The 23,479-nt window shown below is 46.0% G+C and overlaps 1 long non-coding RNA gene across 1 annotated transcript; it reads left to right on the top strand.

The window, feature by feature from the left end:
- The first annotated feature begins 9,993 nt into the window (after positions 1-9,993).
- Positions 9,994-21,633, top strand: LOC310895849. Its single transcript, XR_014580994.1, has 3 exons — positions 9,994-10,284; positions 11,199-11,261; positions 11,415-21,633. It is a non-coding gene; the product is annotated as an uncharacterized lncRNA (long non-coding RNA).
- The last annotated feature ends 1,846 nt before the right edge of the window (positions 21,634-23,479 follow it).

Raw genomic sequence — 23,479 nt, 5'->3', positions numbered from 1 at the left:
GACTGCTCTACTGCACACACTCAACCAGAACACTATTTCAAAGGGACATGCCAATTAAAATCACATTTTGTATCTAGTGTATTTTAACCAAAAGAATATTAGCTAACCCAAGTGTCCAAAACATGTAAGATAACTTAAGAGGAAAATATATTTTCCAATTTATTGGCTATTTTTATACTTTTAATACCACATTCCACTTCCAAGAACATTTTATAGCTGTGAAGATTGTTTTAAAGAACAACAACAACAACAAAGTTTAGGAAATTGTGATTTTAAAGTCTACAAAATTCAGGGGAAAATACAGAGATAGTGACAGTGCTTGAAGAACAACTCTTCCCCTTTCTCCTAATTTGAGTGGTGTTCCATGGGCATTTTAAGAAAAATGCACAGCTGAGAAAGCATATCTGAGAAGAAGAAAATAAGTAAAAATGAATGAATAAATAAAAAGCATTCTCAAGCAAAACTCACTTAGCTAATCATTCCCACTGCCTCTATCTTACATGCATGGATAGCAGAGACATTAGAAAACTGGAACATAACATGATTTTAACTAGCTAGGTTTTCAGGACTTGATGTCAGTCTAATGCAACTTCCATATGTGACCTACCTATTTCTATAGCAGCATGATGGAAATGAAAAGAATGCTGCTACCCTATACAGCAGCATCCAATGCATGACACACGGGTATGACCCAGGGCTGCTCACCCCTCTAGCTTGCAATCTAACATTTCTGAGGAGAGTTACAGTCAGTGCTGCAAGCAGGGGAGCAAGTTGATGTTTCACAGAAAGGCGAGGTGTGACTGGAACCCAGCACCATGCCTGTGAGGAGCCTCTCAAGCTTTCCTGCCACCACTGATCTGGACCCATTGGGACACAGCTCCAGTTGCCAGCAGAGCACACATCATTGGGGAGAAGGCATCTAGCCTGACAAAGACAGGAAAAATAACACTGGCAAAGTTGTTTTGGCCATTCCCTAGAGGGACCTGCTTGTCTACAAGCCAAGCATGTGCGATGCCTATAGGGGTCATGGCAGCTTACTTCTGCCCTGCGCTGTGCCAAGCTGCCATGGGCACAGGCTGGGAGGAGAGCTGCTGCCTGCGCAGTCCAGCTCCAATTCCAGCACTGCAGGCACAGGGCTCTCAATGCCCTGAAGGGCTGCTGCCAGTAAGCAAGGCACAAATGCAGGATTAAGTGTCACAGCAGATTGCAGCAGGACACCTGCTTTATCAGGACCGGGATCTTCGCAGATGCCAGAATGGCTTGGTCCGCATGAGAGACCAGAAGGTCACATCGCTGTGTGTCCAGGGCCATCAGCATGAGGTGCTATGAAGCGTAGATGTGAACCAAAGCTGACTGACAGGAATGTGCATCTGTCGAGGCAGTTGGGCCTGCAGATGACATTCATGGCTAGCTGAAAGCCACTGACAATGTGGGGTCTGCTGTCAGGGTCTCAGCTCCTGCGTAGGCTGGCACGGGACCCAGATTCTCTTGCAAGCTGCCAGCCACTGTTTCACTCAGAAACAGACCCACTGAGATGCCAGGCAAGGACAAATGCCTGCTGAGGAGAAATACAGCAGGCTGCAAAGCAGAATGGGCCCAATCCTTGGTTTTCTGCTGTCCATAATAGGCACAGAGGACAGGCAGCCAGGCTATGACTCTGCTTGCAAGACACATTGCTCTCAGGTCCCTCACTGCATGCACATGCACAGGCTCCTGGCTTACCCAGTGGCTGCAGAGACTTTGCCACACTCTTCTCTGGGGGCTCAGCACACCCGCCCTGAGCACAGAGCAGCATGTTGCCTTCTCCAGACTGCCTCACAGGCTCCCAAAAAGCAGGCACCATCACATCCTTCTCGCTGAGTCTGCAAGCCATTCATCTTGTGTGCACGACCTCTCTGAGACCTTTTAACTGCAGCTGTCAGGTTACTTTCATGGAACAAAGCTGGGCAACACAAAGAGGAAAGCAGGGAAATTTCTCTTTTAGCCACTCATTCCTGTCTTACAGCATACAGACATCATCACAGCAGAGCTGAACTGAAAGACCTTGCCACTGCAGCTTGCTCTCAAATATTTCTACTACTTTTGAATGCTGAAGAAATTCTCAGTTTCTCACAAAAAGATGTATTCCCTTGCATATGGTTTAAAACAGCCACTGAAATATTCTTAGTTAAATCCCACCTGCTGGTTTTTTGTTTTTTTAAAAAAAAAATTCATGCTTTATTGATGACGAGGGTGGTCATAAATTACAGTTATACCAGAGGTGTCCTGTGCTGGGTGAATGGTTTGAAAAAATTGCAGCTTCCTTTTATGTACTTGTCCTTGGGCAGCGTTAGTTACTCTCACCCACACACATTTATTCTAAAGAGATCTGTTCAGGCAATTAGCTTTCCACTCCATAAATAAATAAATAAATAAATATTATAATTTAATCGAAAAACCAATTATTTCTTAAGCAAGGAGAGGCAATGCTTATCTGTAACACAAAACATTTGCTGTAGCGCAAAGCAGCCTTCTAAAAAATACAGCCCCTGTCCAGGGCAGCACAGAAGCATATGAATAAATGATAGCACAACTCTTAGATCAAGATTTTTCCAGTGCTGTATGAATGCTTCATGTCCAGGGTTCATTCTACTGTTGTGTGATAGCTCTGATGTTTGCAACATCTTTATTTGCACATTGGCAGTAACTCCTTCCACCACATGCCAGCTACATATAATCTTCCAGCGGACTAGGGAGATAAAAATGTTTTCAAGAAATACTTAAAACAGACCATTTTTTTTTCCCTTCTCCCCATCCCTAGACCCAGGAAGCCTCCAGATGTATCCAAATGTCCAGATATACCCCGGTGTCTTCCATATAATTTGGACCACTTCGTGGTTTCGGAAGCATGCACTGATAATTTCAGCCTAGCAGAAGAGGGCAGCAAGCCCTGCAGCATGTGGTTTTCCGATATCCATGCCAATAAAGGAGGCATCAAGCTGTGCATAGCCTGTAGCCACAGGGATGTGTTGCCCAACAGGCTTACGCGACTGGTAGGAAGAAGGACAGTGGACGCCTGAGGCAGTGCTGAGTTACAGCACACTGTGTGGCTCCAGTTTTCATCTGTGCAGATGAAAAAAAATGAAAGTGACCATTAACATGCATAGGAGCTTTGTTCATGTGCCACATGTGAGCTTTGTGCGAACACATTCCTGCTTGCTCTGCAGAAGAGAAACCTCAGCTCGAGCCTAAGTGCAGGCAGCAGCTGAACCTGGATGGAGGTTTGGGGCAAGGAGGTACTGAACTCCAGATCTGGGGTGCTATCTGGGCTCCACTTATTGTTACTGCAGTTAACTGAGCTGGTATGTGTGAATTGCTCTAAACTCTGTTATTTATAAGTTTACAGATATGCAGCACCTCGCTTTAAGGTCTGATCTCCTGGTCTTTTCAATGTGTGGCATAGTCTGCAGTGCTGAAATTTATTTTTGATTCCTATAGAAATCTTCACTAATGTATTTGAGAATTTTTTATCTCAGAAGCAGAATTTGTCAAAATTTACCAATTAAGATTTGATCTCAATGTCGATTTTTCCCCTCCCTGATTCTTATATGAGATAATTTGATGTCCAAGTAACTGCATGGAATTTTGCACATCACAAGGTTATATTGTGACCACAGATCTCCTGACACCATGTCCCATTACTAAATCATGCCCTCAGTGGATCAGCAATGTTGAGCTTAGACAACAGAAGCACAGTTCACAAAGGATTTTGTAAAAGCCTTGGCTTTTATTTGAAAGGTGTTAGGGAAAGAAAAAAAAATCCTTTTTCTACTTAGTGAAAATTTTTACTCACAAACACACTGTCCTGGTTCCAGTTAGGACAGAGTTAATTTTTCCTCGTAGTAGCTGGTAGGGTGCTATGTTTTGGATTAGGATGAGAAGAGCGCTGATAACATGCTGATGTTTTAATTGTTGCAGAGCAGTGTTTACACCAGGCCAAGGACTTTTCAGCTTCTCGCTCTGTCCTGCCAGCGAGCAGGCTGGGGGTGCAGCAGGAGCTGGGAGGGGACAGACCCAGGACAGCTGACCCAAACTGGCCAAAGGGGTATTCCATACCATCTGGCGTCATGCTAAACAATATATAGGGGTGGCTAGCCGGGGTGGGGGGGCCGGCTGCTCGGGAATAGGCTGGGCATCGGTCAGCGGGTGGTGAGCAATTGCATTGTTCATCACTTGTTTCTTACACATTATTATTATTAATACTATTATCATTATCACTATTACTATTATTATTGTTATTATTATATTCCTGTCTTAATAAACTGTCTTTATCTCAACTCACCGGCTTCACTTTCCCGTTTCTCTCCCCCATCCCAGAGAGGGAGGGGGGAGGGTGAGCGAACGGCTGTGTGGTGTTTAGCTGCCAGCCGGGTTAAACCACAACAGTCCTTTTGGCGCCCAATGTGGGGCTCGAAGGGTTGAGATATCGACAAATTTGACCAGAGTGTGTTAAACTAAAATTGGTATAAGTATTGGACCTGCTTAATAGTTGCTAGTCACGATGTTGATTGCCTTAATCTCCAGTCTGCTGTGCCTGTTTTCCAAATTGAGTTTTATAGCGCGTTCTGTATGTGCTCCCTGTTGCACTGTTTATCCTTTCCGGGCCCTGGTTTAAGATTGTTATGCTACTGTGCGGTGTAACAATGGCTTATGAAATGATGAAATATCTGGTCACGACTCTAACCTGGTATTTGTACTCAGCACTGACGTCGACTCTATACTTTGGAAACCATATCTCGGAAACTATTAGCAATTACACCTATTGCCTGTTTTCGTTAGGGAGCCAATCTGTGAAGGGGACAGGGGAAGACATGTTTCCCTACCTGTTCACTCTCCCTTTCTCCTTCACCACCCTCTTATCCCCCGAGCTAGTTACGGTGGTTCTCTGAGATGTTGAATATCCTTGGGATACTCAGACCAGCTTGCTCTTGTTGTTATGTCTCCTGAATGCGCTTCAGGTTTTGTTGAGGGTTAAACAACTACTTAGGAATCTCATCCGGAGATCTGTCTTGAGGCGGGATAGTTGCGAGTGGCAGGGAGTGTGGGAGGATATGGGCAGGTTTCTAGAGCAGTGGTCACCTCCAGTGTTTTGGACATTCACCTCTGAACAACTGCAAAATCCTAAAAAGCTGGCAGAATGCTTGAAAAAAAGGTGTCATGACTCTGGCAGTTCCAAAGTGACACAAATCACTGTAGCGTGCTGGGGTCTGGCTTGTGCCTATCGAGCTGCAATTGATGCTACTATCAACCTAGCTCCAGCTCCTGCAGCCGCTCCAGCTCCTGCAGCTGCTCCAGCTCCTGCAGCCGCTCCAGCTCCAGCTCCCGCAGCCACTCCAGCCCCTGCAGCAGCTCCGGCTCCTGCAGCTGCTCCCACTCCTGTGTCTAGGTCAGAGAAATGAGCTGTAGCAGTGCAAGTTGACCCCGCAGAGGGTATTCCAACCCCTGTGGCAGACCCTGTGGCTGGGTCAGAGAAACGAGCTGTAGCAGTGCAAGTTGCCCCTGTAGACAAGGTGAAAAAATGGTATAGAGACTCAGGTCGTTTAGAACGCAGACAGTCTTCTGCTAAGTCTGGGCATAGTGAAGACGAGGCTGGGCCATCAAAGGTGCAGGAGACTGAAGATGAGGATGGGGATGTTGAAAAATCAACAGTAACTACCCGGACTCTATACCAGCGTGAGCTACGAGATGTGCGAAAAGATTTTGGTCGCTGTATAGGTGAGCAGCTTGTCACCTGGCTGCTCCGGTGCTGGGACACCGGAGCCAATTGTGTGGAATTAGAGGGCAAGGAAGCCAGGCGGCTGGGATCCCTTGCTAGGGACGCATGTATTGACAAAGCAATTGGAGATGGAACACGATCTCGCAGCCTCTGGAGGCGTCTCCTGTCAGCTGTGCAGGAAAGGTATCCCTTCAAGGAAGAACTTGGATGTCTACCAGGCAAATGGACCACCATGGAGAAGGGAATTCAGTACCTGAGGGAATTGGCCGTATGGGAAGTAATTTATAAGGACCTAGATGACGCACAAACATCCACAGATCCAGATGAAGTCCGGTGTACACAACCCATGTGGCGGAAGTTTGTACGGAGTGCACCATCATCATATGCCAGCTCATTGGCAATACTAACCTGGAAAGAGGAGGAGAATCCCACAGTGAATGAAGTGATTAAAATACTCCGGCAGTACGAAGGAAATCTCTCCTCTTCCCTACAGGCCTGTGTCTCGGCTGTGGAGAAACTCTCTGAAGAGGTCCACCAACTTAAAGAGAATTTATCTTCCCCTCCACCTGAATGAACCAGTGTCCACCAGCTAAAAGAGAATACTTTGGAGAAACTTTCTGAAAAGATCCACCAACTTGAAGAGAGATTATTTTCCTCCCCACCTGTACAAACCAGTGTCTCAGCTATTAGGGGTAAACGTTCATCTATGCAAGGAAGACAATATGGTGGGCACACACACCGCGCCACCCTGTGGTTTTACCTACGTGACCACGGAGAGGACATGAGAAAATGGGATGGAAAATCTACTGCGACCCTAGAGGCACGGGTACGTGAATTGCAAAAGAAAACAATTGGGAAAAAGGGGTTCTCTGAAAAGTTTGCTGCTCCAACTTCCAGCAGGCAGTCCTTTAAACACAGAAACGAAGACTTTGACCAGGACTAGAGGGGCCCTGCCTCCAGCCAGGGGGAGGAAAGGGACAATCGAGTTTATTGGACTGTGTGGATTCGATGGCCTGGCACGTCAGACGCACAGAAGTATAAGGCTTTAGTAGACACCGGTGCACAATGTACTCTAATGCCATCAAGCTATAAAGGGCCAGAGCCCATCTGTATTTACGGTGTGATGGGGGGATCCCAGCAGTTAACTGTATTGGAGGCTGAAGTGAGTCTAACCGGTAATGAGTGGCAAAAGCACCGTATTGTGACTGGCCCGGATGCTCTGTGCATCCTTGGCATAGACTATCTTAGAAGAGGATATTTCAAGGACCTAAAAGGGTTCCGCTGGGCTTTTGGCATAGCTGCCTTGGAGACAGAGGACATTAAACAGTTGTCTACCTTGCCTGGTCTCTCAGAGGACCCTTCTGTTGTGGGGTTACTGAGGGTTGAAGAACAGCAAGTGCCGATCGCTACCACAACTGTGCACCGGCGGCAATATCGCACCAACCGAGACTCCCTGATTCCCATCCATAAGCTAATTTGTCAACTGGAGAGCCAAGGAGTGATCAGCAAGACTCATTCACCTTTTAATAGTCCCATACGGCCAGTGCGAAAGTCTAATGGTGAGTGGAGACTAACAGTGGACTATCGTGGCCTGAACGAAGTCACGCCACCACTGAGTGCTGCAGTGCCGGACATGCTAGAATTCCAGTATGAACTGGAATCAAAGGCAGCCAAGTGGTATGCCACAATTGATATCGCTAATGCATTTTTCTCCATCCCTCTAGCAGCACAGTGCAGGCCACAGTTTGCTTTCACTTGGAGGGGAGTCCAATATACTTGGAATCGGCTGCCCCAGGGGTGGAAACACAGCCCTACCATTTGCCATGGACTGATCCAGTCTGCACTGGAGCAGGGGGAAGCTCCTGAACACCTGCAGTACATCGATGACATCATTGTGTGGGGTGACACTGCAGAAGAAGTTTTTGAGAAAGGGAAGAAAATAGTCTAAATCCTTCTGAAGGCCAGTTTTGCCATAAAACAGAATAAAGTTAAAGGACCTGCACGAGAGATCCAGTTTTTAGGAATAAAATGGCAAGATGGACGTCGTCAAATCCCAATGGATGTGATCAACAAAATAACAGCTATGTCTCCACCAACTAGCAAAAAAGAAACACAAACTTTCCTAGGTGTCGTGGGGTTTTGGAGAATGCATATTCCAAATTACAGTCTGATTGTAAACCCGCTCTACCAAGTAACCCGTAAGAAGAATGCTTTTGAATGGGGCCCTGAGCAACGGCAAGCCTTTGAACAAATTAAGCAGGAAATAGTTCATGCAGTAGCCCTTGGGCCAGTCCGAATAGGACCAGATGTAAAGAATGTGCTCTACACCGCAGCCAGGGAGAATGGTCCCACCTGGAGCCTCTGGCAGAAAGAACCTGGGGAAACTCGAGGTCGACCCCTGGGGTTTTGGAGTCGGGGATACAGAGGATCTGAGGCCCGCTATACTCCAACTGAAAAGGAGATATTGGCAGCATATGAAGGAGTTCGATCTGCTTCGGAAGTGGTCGGTACTGAAGCGCAGCTCCTCCTGGCACCCCAACTGCCGGTACTAGGCTGGATGTTCAAAGGAAGGGTCCCCTCTACACATCATGCAACTGATGCTACACGGAGCAAGTGGGTTGCACTGATTACTCAGCGGGCTCGAATAGGAAACACCAGTCGCCCAGGAATCTTGGAGGTGATTATGGACTGGCCAGAAGGCAAATACTTTGGGATATCATCAGAGGAGGAGGTGGTCCATGCTGAAGAAGCCCCACTGTACAACAAGCTACCGGAAAATGAGAAGAAATATGCCTCGTTCACTGATGGGTTCTGTGGTAATTTGGGAAAGCATCGGAGATGGAAAGCTGCTGTATGGAGTCCTACACGACGAGTTGCAGAAGCTGCTGAGGGAGAAGGTGAATTGAGTCAGTTTGCAGAAGTGAAAGCCATTCAGCTGGCTTTAGATATTGCTGAACGAGAAAAGTGGCCAGTTCTCTATCTCTATACTGATTCATGGATGGTAGCAAATGCCCTGTGGGGGTGGTTACAGCAATGGAAGCAGAACAACTGGCAGCGCAGGGGCAAGCTCATCTGGGCTGCGGCATTGTGGCAAGATATTGCTGCCCGGGTAGAGAACCTGGTTGTAAAGGTATGCCATGTAGATGCTCATGTGCCCAAGAATCGGGCTACTGAAGAACATCAAAACAACCAGCAGGTGGATCAGGCTGCTAAGATTGAAGTGGCTCAGGTGGACCTGGACTGGCAACATAAAGGTGAATTATTTATAGCCCGATGGGCCCATGACACCTCAGGCCATCAAGGTAGAGATGCAACATACAGATGGGCTCGTGATCGAGGGGTGGACCTGACCATGGACACTATTATGGCACAGGTTATTCATGATTGTGAAACATGTGCTGCAATCAAGCAAGCCAAACGGTCAAAGCCTCTTTGGTATGGAGGACGATGGCTGAAATATAAATATGGAGAGGCCTGGCAGATTGATTACATCACACTCCCTCAAACCCGCAACAGCAAGCACCACGTACTTACAATGGTGGAAGCAACCACCGGATGGCTGGAAACATATCCTGTGCCCCATGCCACCGCCCGGAACACTATCCTGGGCCTTGAAAAGCAAGTCCTATGGCAACATGGCACCCCAGAGAGAATTGAGTCAGACAACGGGACTCATTTCCGAAACAACCTTATAGACACTTGGGCCAAAGAACATGGTATTGAGTGGGTGTATCACATCCCCTATCATGCACCAGCCTCTGGAAAAGTTGAACGATACAATGGACTGTTGAAGACTACACTGAAAGCAATGGGTGCTGGGACATTCAAAAACTGGGATACACATTTGGCAAAGGCCACCTGGTTAGTCAATACTAGGGGATCTGCCAACCGAGCTGGACCTGCCCACTCAAACCTGTTACGCACTGTAGAAGGGGATAAAGTTCCTGTAGTGCACGTAAGAAACATGCTGGGTAAAACAGTCTGGGCTACTCCTGCCTCAGGAAAAGGCAAACCCATTCGTGGAATTGCTTTTGCTCAGGGACCTGGATGCACTTGGTGGGTAATGCAAAAGAATGGGGAGGTCCGGTGTGTACCTCAAGGGGATTTGATACTGGGTGAGAATAGCCCATGAGTTGAATTGTAGTATGTTAATTATTATATAATACTGTATGTCATCACTACCATGATTGCTATATATCATAGATGAAAATGGTGATTAATTACAAGGTATTGGAAAGAGTGTAACCTGAGCATGACATAAATGGTATGGAATAAGGGGTGGATATCTGTCCTGGTTCCAGTTAGGACAGAGTTAAGTAGCTCATAGTAGCTGGTAGGGTGCTATGTTTTGGATTAGGATGAGAAGAGCGCTGATAACATGCTGATGTTTTAATTGTTGCAGAGCAGTGCTTACACCAGGCCAAGGACTTTTCGGCTTCTCACTCTGTCCTGCCAGCGAGCAGGCTAGGGGTGCAGCAGGAGCTGGGAGGGGACAGACCCAGGACAGCTGACCCAAACTGGCCAAAGGGGTATTCCATACCATCTGACGTCATGCTAAACAATATATAGGGGTGGCTAGCCGGGGTGGGGGGGCCGGCTGCTCGGGGATAGGCTGGGCATCGGTCAGCGGGTGGTGAGCAATTGCATTGTGCATCACTTGTTTCTTACACATTATTATTATTAATACTATTATCATTATCACTATTACTATTATTATTGTTATTATTATATTCCTGTCTTAATAAACTGTCTTTATCTCAACTCACCGGCTTCACTTTCCCGTTTCTCTCCCCCATCCCAGAGAGGGAGGGGAGAGGGTGAGCGAATGGCTGTGTGGTGTTTAGCTGCCAGCCGGGTTAAACCACAACACACACACACGGAAGCTCTTTTCTCCCACCAGCTCTAATCCCAGTGGGATCAAAATTAATGGGAGCGAAGTACAAAATTTCCAGTCTCCTCTACTATCAATACACTTGGTCTTGCTATCATACTGAGTGGCCCCATGGCCACTACCTACAGGAAAACTGCCAAAGATTTCATGTCCACCTGTTTTCCATGCAGATAAAAGTAGTTTTTCATGATGGTGGAGGTTATCTAGTGTAGATTTGCAAGCTAAACCTGGCTACTGAAAGTGCCTTGATTCATACCCATATGATTCACCCTTACAGTTCAAAAAAAAAACACACGCCTATATAGGCTTGGGAACTGTGAAGTCTGCTTTTTATCTCAAAATACACAGTGCTCTTTGAGGGCATTCTTTTAAAGCATTCCTCTAGAGATTTGTTTAGTAGAGTTCAATGGAGATAATTTCTCCACTGGGTAGCATTTATCTTTGCTGTAGCATTGTCCTCCACTTACATTTCCGTTTTATAACTCTCTTTTATAAAACTGCACCCATAACATGAAAGGCAAAGTTTTTTGACTTTCTTTCTTAAATCTGCAGCCCCCAAAACTATTCCTCAGAAACACAAGGATGAGCTGAGATGGAGTGCTTCATTAAACACAGGTAGGTTTGCACCTGATCTCTTCCAATGAAAACCAGGTGTCCTGGTTTCAGTTAGGACAGAGTCAGTTTTCCTCATAGTAGCTGGTAGGGTGCTATGTTTTGGATTAGGATGAGAAGAGCGCTGATAACATGCTGATGTTTTAATTGTTGCAGAGCAGTGCTTACACCAAGCCAAGGACTTTTCAGCTTCTCACTCTGTCCTGCCAACAAGCAGGCTAGGGGTGCAGCAGGAGCTGGGAGGGGACAGACCCAGGACAGCTGACCCAAACTGGCCAAAGGGGTATTCCATACCATCTGATGTCATGTTAAACAATATATAGGGGTGGCTAGCCAGGGTGGAGGGGCCGGCTGCTTCGGGATAGGCTGGGCATTGGTCAGTGAGTGGTGAGCAATTGTATTGTGCATCACTTGTTTCGTACACATTATTGTTAGTAATACTATTATTATTATTATTATTATTATTGTTATTATTATTTTCCTGTCTTAATAAACTGTATCTCAACTCACAGGCTTCACTTTCCCGTTTCTCTCCCCCATCCCAGAGAGGGAGGGGGGAGGGTGAGCGAACGGCTGTGTGGTGTTTAGCTGCTGGCCGGGTTAAACCACAACAAGCTGAAATCGAAGAGAAAAATCTCATAGCGGACTCTGAGCGGGATAAAAGCTTACAATTGTAAACTAACCTTTTATTTTCACAGGTAACTAATGAGCATGCCTTGTGATTGAGAGAAAGGACAGACCTATAGCAAATTGAAGTGCTCCCAAGGGGTTTTTGTTATAGTAGTAGTGTACCTCTTATTCTTTGTATTGATAATTATTTGGAAACCTAAGGTTTAAAAATAATGACAAGGAAAAATCAGTCATTAATTTTGTTTTTAGTGATTGTAGGCCTCAGAGGAGGCCCTGGTCAATTGGCAACTTGGAAAAGGCATGACCAGATAATAGTAAGATGGGATACCCCGGAGAAATATGGGTGAATGTGACAGAGGGTTATGTACCACAATCTGTCATGTTTGATTCTTGTTAGATGTTAGCTTGTGGAGATTTAAATGCCCAACGACAATCGAGCAGAGAGAACAAATAACTGGGAGAGGCCCAACAGCCAGATTGAGAATAGCTGTATGGAAACGATCCTCTATTGCCATCAGAGAAAGGGAGAAACTCAAGGAGAAAACAGGAGAGAAAACAGGAGACCCACTTTGAAATGCGGCAGTTCAAACATTTGAGATTGAAACAGGGTATGGGGATGTGAATGCCTGGATAGAATGGGTCAAATATACTATCCAGAGTCTCAACCATATCAGTTGCTATGCTTGTGCCTCGGGATGCCCGATTGCCCAGATAGTGCCCTTCCCATTGGGGTGGACCAAGGATTCCCAGGGGATGCGATGTATGATTGCATTGTACCAAGAAAAGACTGCCTGGGGAAATGAGGCTTCTAAGTCTCTCTCTTTGCTGTTCCCTTCCTTGCGTGATAGCAATATCAGGGTTCCCCCTGTATTCTCCACAGCTATAGGTAACCATACAGCTTGCCTCTCACAGCAGGGTGTGAGTGCTACCCGGCATCTGGGAGAATTTGCCTTGTGCACGAGGACCTTGAATGCTACCGAGGACTTGATGGGAAACTGCTCAAGACCTGAGATCCCCAGGGCAGATCTCTGGTGGTACTGTGGAGGGAAGATCTTATGGTCCACCCTGCCTTCTAACTGGGGAGGCACTTGTGCACTTGTTCAATTAGCTATACCCTTCACCCTGGCATTTGAAAGAGAAACATCACAAATACCCAGAAGAAGTAAAAGAAGCTTAGGAGTATCATTTGATGATAGAGCGTACATAGATTCTATTGGGGTGCCTAGAGGAGTTCCCGATGAACAGGAAGCCAGGATTCAAATTGCTGCAGGGTTTGAGTCACTGTTCTGGTGGGTAACAATCAATAAGAATGTGGATTGGATTAATTATTTTTATTATTATCAGCAGAGATTCATAAACTATACAAGAGATGCGATAAGAGGAATCGCTGAACAACTAGATGCCACCAGCAAAATGGCTTGGGAAAACAGAATAGCATTAGATATGATGTTTGCGGAGAAAGGAGGTGTGTGTGTGTGATACTGAGCAACCATTGTTGCACTTTTATACCCAACAATACTACCCCGGATGGCACAGTAACTAGAGCATTGCAAGGGTTTACCACCCTTGCCAGTGAACTGGCAGAAAAATTAGGCATATTTACATCCTTGATCGCAGTAGCAGGAGTTTTGACAGCCGTTGGTTGTTGCATTATCCCCTGTGTAAAAGGACAAGTACAGTGGTTAACTGAAACTGCACTATTGAAACAAATGACCACGAAGCCACCACCTTACTCAGATAAGGTGATGATATTAGAGGAGATGGAAAGCAAAGAAGGTGAAGAAGAAGAAGATATCCACCAAATGACACCTTAGAGAAAAGTTTTGCAAAAATCAACAATTTATAAAGAAAGAAAAGGGGGGAATTGTGGGAATAGAAATGTTGTTTTTGCAGAGTTACATTGTTTAAAGGTAAGGAATGTGGTATTGAGATATGCTTGCAGTGATAAGAAAACTTAGCAGGCGACCTTGTAAAATGCAGACAACCAGACTCCTTAGAGCAATTAGGTGAAAATCACGGTGTCAAGTCAGATAAGTGAAGAAACATTACCACTTCAAACAATAAAAAAAGTCAAAAGAAATTTGAAATTTAACAGGCCAGCAACTGAAGGCCATGCATTGTCTGTGAAGCATCAGATAGATTGTGAACCTGGATTACCCACTCAGTGGGGAAACATGGGAGGGTCCTGTCATCAAAAAGTATATAAACTGTGTTTTGGAACCAGTAGGTGTACTCCTGCTTGTGGGACGCCCGCCATTGCAATCGCAAATAAATTACTACTTCACTGAGATCCTTGCCTGAGCCTAAGTTATTGGCTACGGAGTGTTTCTCACAGGCCTAACCCATTTGGGCTGTAATTTGCTGAATCTGTAGATCCTAACAGAAGCCAGATGCTATTTGCTATTATTTTGCCCTTTGTACTGCCCAACAATTTCCTTCTGAAACTGTATTCCCTTATGTTTCCTTGTAACTCCATTTGAGCAGCTTCTTGTACTGACAGCAGAGTGCATAAATTGCCCTGGCAGCTAGGAATGGAAATGCACCGGGAGGCTGTGGTGTGCCACAAGCATCTCGCTCTGCCCCATTAGCTGCTCTGTAGCATGGTGACCCATCTTGGTATGGCCGCTATGTACTTGAACGCGTTTCTTCCACTGGTGTTCCTGAAAGCAATGCAAAATACTTGCTAATCGGTATCATTTCAGCCCTCGTGTTCATGAGGCTGTTGAGCATGTGTTGCCCCCTGGGGCTAACCACAAGAAACCAGTATCCTCCCTTGATACTCACTGGAAAGCCCCATGGGAAGGGTGATGTCCAGCCAGGGCTGGGAGCTTTCAGCTGCTGTCTACCAGGGCTCCCCTCTGGGCTGGCAAGGAGGAGGGAGACTCATTTTCTCCGCCATCAAGTGTACTCCGCTCATGCTTAGCTCAGAGACTACGCTTTATAAACACTCCCAGCTTCAACCCCTGTTTGGCTCATATCAAAACCCATGTCTCTGGTGTGGGCTGTCACCATGTAGTATCAGGCAGTGGCAATTGTGGTAGGATTTCGATGGAATACTGCTAAAAATACTGCTTTTCAACACATGGCAGTACAGGGAAATCAAACCCCACCTCTCTGGCTCTTTTTACAATATCCCACTGATTGTGGAAGGGGGTGACTCCTCGTTACCTCTCCTGATAGAATGACAAGCAAACAAATAGAATGCTTATTAAAACAGCAATTTCAAAAACAAAAACAAACAAAAGCACATTTTTTTTCCCTCCCTCTTAGAGTATATAGACAACCTATGGCATTGCTGGCTGCAGGATGTTAGGTGTGTTTTCAAATGCAGGTGGACAAGGTCAGAGAAGAAAGCTGTACTGAAGGCTGCTAAATACAGAGAGCCAGTGTCCAACTCACAGAGGCAGAGAACAGCCTAAGGAAATGTTGCCATATACGTGCCCTATGCTCAAACCCTTCTCCAGACACCATTAAAGGTGACTGGCAATGAGCCTCTGGCCTAGATACAATTCTCTAAAGTGATATTCATCACTCAATGTTTAATAAACAAATTAAAGAACATTGGTATCCTCTGACAGAGAGCATCCTGTAGCAAAACCTGTAAGAATCAGAAGGAGGAGGTGAGTCTAACCTCGGGTTAATTTTGTTCAGTGTGCTTAGTGTCGGATGCCCCTGACTGCATGAATAGCTATTCCCAGCCTTACACAGCTGCTGGATCTGCTGCTCAGAGTCAGATGTAGTGCAATGCTGACGATGTAATAAACCTTCATGTGGGAAGTGCCTCATGATAGCTTTTCATCATCTTTAACTTCTTCTTTGTAGCATATAATTGTTCGTTAGTGTTGTAAAGAGTAATTATGCTTGAGCAATGCCTTTGTGCTAAGAATTTTTAACTCTTCAGCAGATAATAATTGAAATACTTTTGAGTGGTGAATTTTTTATATATGTAATCTGTTATTTTATGTCAAAAGTCTTCGCTTTTCTGAGCATCAGCTGTAGTTGCCATTAAGGATGTGTTTTATTCACATTATTTTTTAATTGACTTAACAGAGCTTAATTGATGTACGCATTATATGAATAAACGGCAAGGGAGCACCTGAGATTAGCTTTCAAGCTGAACAATAACAGGTGCTCTGGGTAAACTTATGGAGGATTACTGAAAAGCAGTACTGAATTCTTCTTCCCTGGTGTTGTGGTTTAACCCGGCTGGCAGCTAAACACCACACAGCCATTCGCTCACCCTTCCCCCTCCCTCTCTGGGATGGGGGAGAGAAACAGGAAAGTGAAGCCGGTGAGTTGAGATGAAGACAGTTCATTAAGGCAGGAAAATAATAATAATAATAATAATAATAATAATAATAATAATAGTATTACTAACAATAATGTGTACGAAACAAGTGATGCACAACGCAATTGCTCACCACTCGCTGACCGATGCCCAGCCTATCCCGAAGCAGCCGGCCCCTCCACCCCGGCTAGCCACCCCTATATATTGTTTAGCATGACGTCAGATGGTATGGAATACCCCTTTGGCCAGTTTGGGTCAGCTGTCCTGGGTCTGTCCCCTCCCAGCTCCTGCTGCACCCCTAGCCTGCTCGCTGGCAGGACAGAGTGAGAAGCTGAAAAGTCCTTGGCCTGGTGTAAGCACTGCTCTGCAACAATTAAAACATCAGCATGTTATCAGCGCTCTTCTCATCCTAATCCAAAACATAGCACCCTACCAGCTACTATGAGGAAAATTGACTCTGTCCTAACTGAAACCAGGACACAGCTTCCAACAAGTCTTCTGTAGGAACAGCTTCCCAGGTACTAGGGTTGACGGATGCCTTCACTCGAGTATAGTGAGTCCAAGCTTTTTCTGCAGTCCTTACGGCTGTTTCAGTGGTTAGTAGTACTTGGAAGTATCCTTCCAATTCAGGCCAGAGTTGATTCTTTCCAAGTCTGAATCAGGACCCAATTTCCTGGGTGATGGTGGTGAATGGGAAATTCCAAAGGTGGGGTTTGAGCCAGCAACCCATGGGTCCGTAGAGATGGCAAAGAAGAGGACAACCCCAGAATACAGTTCTTAAGAAAACTCTCGTTTCGAATTGTGGTATCTCATCCCTTCTGCCCAGATAGGGTAATCCGAACAGCATCTCATATGGTGAAATTCCTATATCATTTCTTGGTGCTGCTTGAACCTGTAGGAGTGCTAAAGGTAAGCATTTTACCCAAGGAAGTCGGGTTTCTAACACTAAGTTAGATTCTTTAATGTCTGGTTCATTCGCTTTACCTTCCCAGAAGAGGAGGGGTGCCAGGGGGTATGAAAATGCGACTCAATCCCTAAGGCCTGCATTAACCCTTGCAGTACTTGTGAAGTGAAATGACTTCCTTGATCTGAATCAACGTTTTCAGCTATCCCATATCTAGGGACTATTTGCTCCAGTGATACCTTAGCCACCGTGTTCGCAGTGGCAGATACTGAGGGGAAAGCTTACACACACCCAGTCACGTGTTTGTCATTAGGACAAACAAGTACTTAAGTCTCCCTGCTTTAGGTAACTCAGTAAAGTCTACCTGTATACTTTGGAAAGGTCGAATCCCTGGCTCCCGTCCCCCTCTAGGTGAGTTACGGATGACCTTTTTATTTGCCTTTTGACATATGGTACATCCTCTGCATATTTCCTTCACTAAAGTGTATATTCCTACACAGACATACTTTTTTTAGCAGAACATCACACATTGTTTGCACCTCCGAATGACTCTCTTGATGTAAAACATCATATTTGCCTCATTGGTGCTTTATTCAGCATTTCTCTCCCATCAGGGAGTATCCATTTTCCCTCTGACTTCGTGGCTCCTGATTCCTTAAAGAAATCTCTCTTAAAACTTTTTAGTTCTTTCTTAGTTTTCAACAATTCCCTGAATCCTCTCTGGATTTATTCTCAGTTTTCCCTCAGACATTAGATGCCTTAAATACCTGACTTCTCTTTCTACGTATTGTAATTTATTTTTCAATACTCCCAAGCCCTGCTTTCCCAGAAAGTTGAATAGCTTGTTAGTAGCTTCCTTCACAACTGTTTTCTCCTGTCCTGACAATAAACGATCATCCACATTTTGTAACAGTAATTCCTCCTTGGGAGGTTGGAATTGCTCCAAAATCTGTTCTAGAACTTGCCCAAATAAATTGGTGGCCCTGTAAACCCCTGAGGTAAAACTGTCCATATGTATTGTTGCTTCCGCCCCCACTTCAGAGTCTTTCCAGTCAGAGGTGAATATATCTTTGCTCTCAGGGCCTGAGAGCACTCCATTAATACCACTGTTATTCCAGTCTAACAATTTACTATTTGAATGCCCAGTTTCATCATCAAATCCCTTCCCAACAAGTTAGTCCCTGCCTTGGGTACATACAATAATTGCCCAGTGATCATTTCATCCCCTAGTCTCAGCTTGGTATCCCCCAAAGGTGGCACTGTTATCCCAGCCCCTTCTACCCCCATCACTTTTTAGGGTTTCATTAGTTAATTTAATCCCTGATACTTTACAGGCCAGTAATGACCTAGCTGCCCCAGTGTATTGGGTTCGATGGCAAGGTTCAGGGGGGAGCTGCAGTGGGAGCCCCCACGAGGAGAATCCAGAAACCGCCCCGTGGCAGATGAGGGACAATTTCATCCGGCCCCAAAGGGGCCCACCGCTGCCCAGAGCCAAGCCACGAGCAACACAGTCCGTGCCTCTGTGAGAGCACATCCACGAAAACAAACAAACAAGCAAACAAAAACCTGCTGTTTAACAGCAGCTGGGAGAGCGAGGAGCGAGAAACCTCCCCGCAGACACCAAAGTCAGCTCAGAAGGAGGGGGAGGAGGCGCTCCAGGTGCCGGAGCTGAAGCCCCCCTGCGGCCTATGGAGAGGCCCCTGGTGGAGCAGGCTGCCCCCCCCGTCCCCCCGCCCCCCTATCGATACTTGGGAAACTGACCAAACACCACAGCAAATATACCAAAACTTCTAGACTGTTACTTAGATAATGCCTACATCCTCTTTCCCTGCTCATTCAACTTTCCCAACTCATTCAAAAAACAGCTCTGTCAAACATTACATACCGCACCTTTAACACCTTCAATAACCCTTTTTAACACTTCTTTTTATCTTTCTCCAGCCTGTACTTTCCCATTTTCCTTCTCTCCTCCTATTCCTATTTGAAGTGGCCAGCCTGGCCACACTTCAAAGCCTGTCCCTGAGCTTTCCTTGCCTGCCATTCCTTCATCTCTCTTCCTCTCTTTTCCATCCTGGCCCTGACTCCTCCTGAAAAGTTTCTTCCTCTTTCTCCAGCCCTCTGCCTGACTACCTGCTACACTGTCAATACCATTAGTTTCACTCTCTGCTTTTCCTTCTCATCTCCCCTCCTGACATACACCTCCAGGGCCTCCTGCAAGGGGGTCCCCCCCAGTGACTGTTCACTACATCCCCCCACCTTCTGGAGCTTTTTCTGTGTATCTTGCCAGGCTTTAATCACAAAATGAACTTTCAAGAGCCCCCGGGACACCGGGTCCCCGGGACTCACCGCCGAGCACTCCCCCACCCCGACCCCAAGTCTCCCACATGACCCCTGTGCTGCGCACTATCACCACTCCAGCCAGGATCGGCAAGTGGGCACCCCTGCTCTGCCGGTATTACCCCCAGTCCCGGAGGATGAGCTCCTTCCCATTCTTGTGTAGCAGCTCTCCTCCTGATCATTCTCATTTCTTCCCCTGTAAAAAACATACTTAGTATAGACATCATTTCCCCCCAAGAGTGTACGTGAGGTCTTAGGAACCGGTCTAATTGTTCAGGTAGCCTGATGGGGTCCTCAATTAAAGACTTCATCTCCTCCTTAAAACCCCTAACACCCCTGTGCTGGTAAGGGAGGGAGGGGAGGAGTTCGCCTAAGAGGATACACAGTTAGTGTTAGTACTGTCAGTATCAGGGAAGGCAAAATTCTCAGAATCTCTTCTACCTTGTTCTAATTCTTGCCAGAGCCTAGAGTACGCTCTTCTCTAGGGACAGTGTTAATTGCAGTCCCTGTCTCCCTTCCTGGAGCGACTGCTGCTGCCACCGGTGCAATATTAGGATTATAGGGAGCATAACTTGGCTCCTTCTCCAAAAAAGGATTCTTATTGTTTACATATAAATTTAAAGCCTGAATTTTCATCAGGCCCGTATTTTGGCCACAATACTGCTGTTTCCTTAGTTGGTTCTTTTGTCCAGACTGATACGCAATATTTAACTTTTTTTTTTCTTTTATCATCTCTTCTAATTTTGAGGTTATTTGTCCGATTTCTTATCATTCTTCAGGAAGAACTGTCAGTAGGTACTCCCCCAGGGACATCTCCCTGTCCCCTGGAACTCATATTTCCCATTTTTCCTAGCCCTTGTCAGTGTGCTGCTACAGAAATTTCCCTCCTGAAGGACACCACACACTAACGTTACGATTCTGGAAAATGGGGGTGTACTGCCAAGCACTTCCCCATGCAAGGGGTACCGCACACCTATGAGTTTACCAGATTCCCTGGTGTACTGCCAAGCACTTCCCCGTGCAAGGGTTACCGTATACCAAATTTCCCTGGTGTACTGCCAAGCACTTCCCCGTGCAAGGGTTACCGTACACCAAATTTCCCTGGTGTACTGCCAAGCACTTCCCTGTGCAAGGGCTTACCATACACCAAATTTCCCGAGACTCTTCCTTTCTCTCCCTTATCTCACGCTTCGTCCGTCTCCGGCTGCACCCCTCGCAGAGCTACGGAACCGCGGATCAGGACTCCACACTCGCTCCGTACAAAAGTACGTCTCAATCACACGGCACACAGAGTCTCACCCGACCCCCAAGGCAATACTTAATATTTCTTACCTTGGTCTGTGCACAGGGTTACCGGATCAATTTTTAAACCCGGAGTGCCTACCTTCTTCCCTTCCCCACTACTTCATGGATCCTGCCTCTTTAATCAGTGTCGGGCCCTCTGTCAGCTCTCTGCAGAACCGGCACCGTCGATGCACAAGACCACTGAAATCAACAGGGCATGCCTTCCTGCTGCTGCGGCGGTGGGGCTCCCCAGTAGGTGACTGGATCCCAGACGAGCCCCCAAATTGTGAGAAACACTCCGTAGCCAATAACTTAGGCTCAGGCAAGGATCTCAGTGAAGTAGTAATTTATTTGCGATTGCAGTGGCGGGTGTCCCACAAGCAGGAGCACACCTACTGGTTCCAAAACACAGTTTATATACTTTTTGATGACAGGACCCTCCCCTGTTTCCCCACTGAGTGGGTAATCCAGGTTCACAATCTATCTGATGCTTCACAGACAATGCATGGCCTTCAGTTGCTGGCCTGTTAAATTTCAAATTTCTTTTGACTTTTTTACTGTTTGAAGTGGTAATGTTTCCTCACTTATCTGACTTGAGTTAACACCGTGATTTTCACCTAATTGTTCTAAGGGGTCTGGTTGTCTGCATTTTACAAGGTCGCCTGCTAAGTTTTCTTATCACTGCAAGCATATCTCAATACCCCATTCCTTACCTTTAAACAATGTAACTCTGCAAAAACAACATTTTTATTCCCACAGAGAGAAAGACTTAAAAAGGAATATTATGACATAAAAATAGAGATTAAATTTTGTGGTTAAATTGATATGGAAACAGAATTACTTCATTGTCTTCAGACATGAATTCTTTCAGAGTAGAGCAACTGTGTGCACCACCACATGAGATGTCACTCCCATGTATGTGATATGTGATAAATTAGCGGGTGTTTGTTCATTGTCTTTAAAAGGAATTCAGAGGATCTGCTGAGAAGATAAGGTTTTGCAATTTACGACCTTGTTAAGGGGGAAGACTAAGCAAGTAGATAGTGGGGAGGGGGTGTTGGATAAACATCCTTGGTAAAACAAAGACTCTGTGAAATACTGTTTCCCGCTTCACTACCCTCCCCCTTGAACACGAGCACAACGCATGATCATTGAAAGAAAAACAACGACCCCCAACAACGAACTGCGCAGCTTCAGAAGGTCCAACAAGTCCTGACAAACCGAAACTTGGATGCTATAAAACGGCGACACTGAAAAGGGAAAGTTGCGTGCTGTGGTGGAGCGGAGACTCCCCAGCCGCCCAGCGCTGTTTTGCTTGTGCCTGCTTACTTAATTAATAAAATATTTCTGATAGACCAAGAAATTTGTATGGTCTCACTTATAACAAATTTGGTGCCGTGACTCGGATGAAGGCGGATTGACTGGGAATCCCTCTAGGGGAGGCGCCCCGCCGATTCTGGCGGCCCCGGGAACGGGAAATCCCGCTCGAGCCCTTCACCGACGAACCCCAAATTAGGCACAAGCAAATAAACCCGGTAACCCCAAGCAATCTTTGTGCACGAAGACCGAACGAAGACCCACGGGGTGGGTAAGTATAGGCCGGTGATCCGTTCGGTTGGGGTTGGTGATCCCGGAGTGCGTCTGTGTGAGACGTCCAATTGCGGACGAAGTGAGTGCGGACCCCTCAGTAGTGCGGTTCCCACATCCCGCGAGGGACTGGGCCACGACCAGGGGGAAGCGGCTCTGTGTGTGTGTGAAGGCACTCCGGAAGATGGGACAGAAGAAGAGTAAGCCTTCTGGTCCCATGGGTGGGGTAATGCCTAGTGCTAGGTTACCCCCTATTCCCCCAGATAGTCCACTGGGGTTAATGATTAAGAATTGGAGTGATTCCCCTTTTAGGCGGGGAAAGGATAAAGTAAAAATGATTCATTATTGTGTTGAAGTTTGGGGAGGTAGGCAAATTATTGGCCCATATTCGGGTCGTTTGAAGACTGGGTTTGCCAAGCCTTAAACATTTATGTAAGTGCAAAGGAACCTTTTTGTTTAGAGGAGAGCGAATATGCGAGCCTTTGGATTGGCTCAGAGAATCGAATTAATCTGTACCCTCTGTACCCTTTAAAAGAAAAAGGAGGGGCAAAATTACAAATTGTGGAGCAAGAGATAAAGTACCTGGGTCACCAGTTAAGTAATGGGACTAAGAAGTTAGACCCAGGCAGAATCAGTGGAATATTGGCTTTAGCATCCCCGCGAACTAAAAAGCAGGTACGGCAACTGTTAGGGTTGACCGGATACTGTAGACAATGGATAGAAGATTATAGTGGAAAGGTTAAATTTTTATATAACAAGCTGAATAAGGATGGATTACTCAAATGGACAAAAGAAGATGAGGAACGACTGAACAAGTTAAAGGAGGAACTAGTACGCCCCCCCCAGTGTTAAGCTTACCAGATTTAAGGAGGCTGTTTTGTTTTTTTTTTTTGTGAACAGCGCAGAAGGCACAGCATACGGAGTGCTGGCCCAAGAATGGGCAGGGAGTAAAAAAAAAAAAAAAAAAAAAAAAAAACCTGTGGCCTATTTGTCTAAATTATTGGATCCGGTTAGCCGGGGTTGGCCAAACTGTTTGCAGGTAGTGGTAGCTGCTGCCTTGTTAGTGGAAGAAGCACAGAAGATCACTTTTGGGGGGGAAATCAAAGTAATATCTCTACACAATATATGCGGGGTACTGCAACAGAAGGCAGAGAAATGGATCACTGACGCCAGATTATTAAAATATGAAGG

The sequence above is a fragment of the Anser anser genome, assembly GCF_964211835.1.
Source record: "Anser anser genome assembly, chromosome: 2".
Taxonomy (NCBI): domain Eukaryota; kingdom Metazoa; phylum Chordata; class Aves; order Anseriformes; family Anatidae; genus Anser; species Anser anser.
The sequence above is the reverse complement of the archived record's forward strand: the minus strand, read 5'-3'. Positions and strand labels throughout refer to the sequence as shown.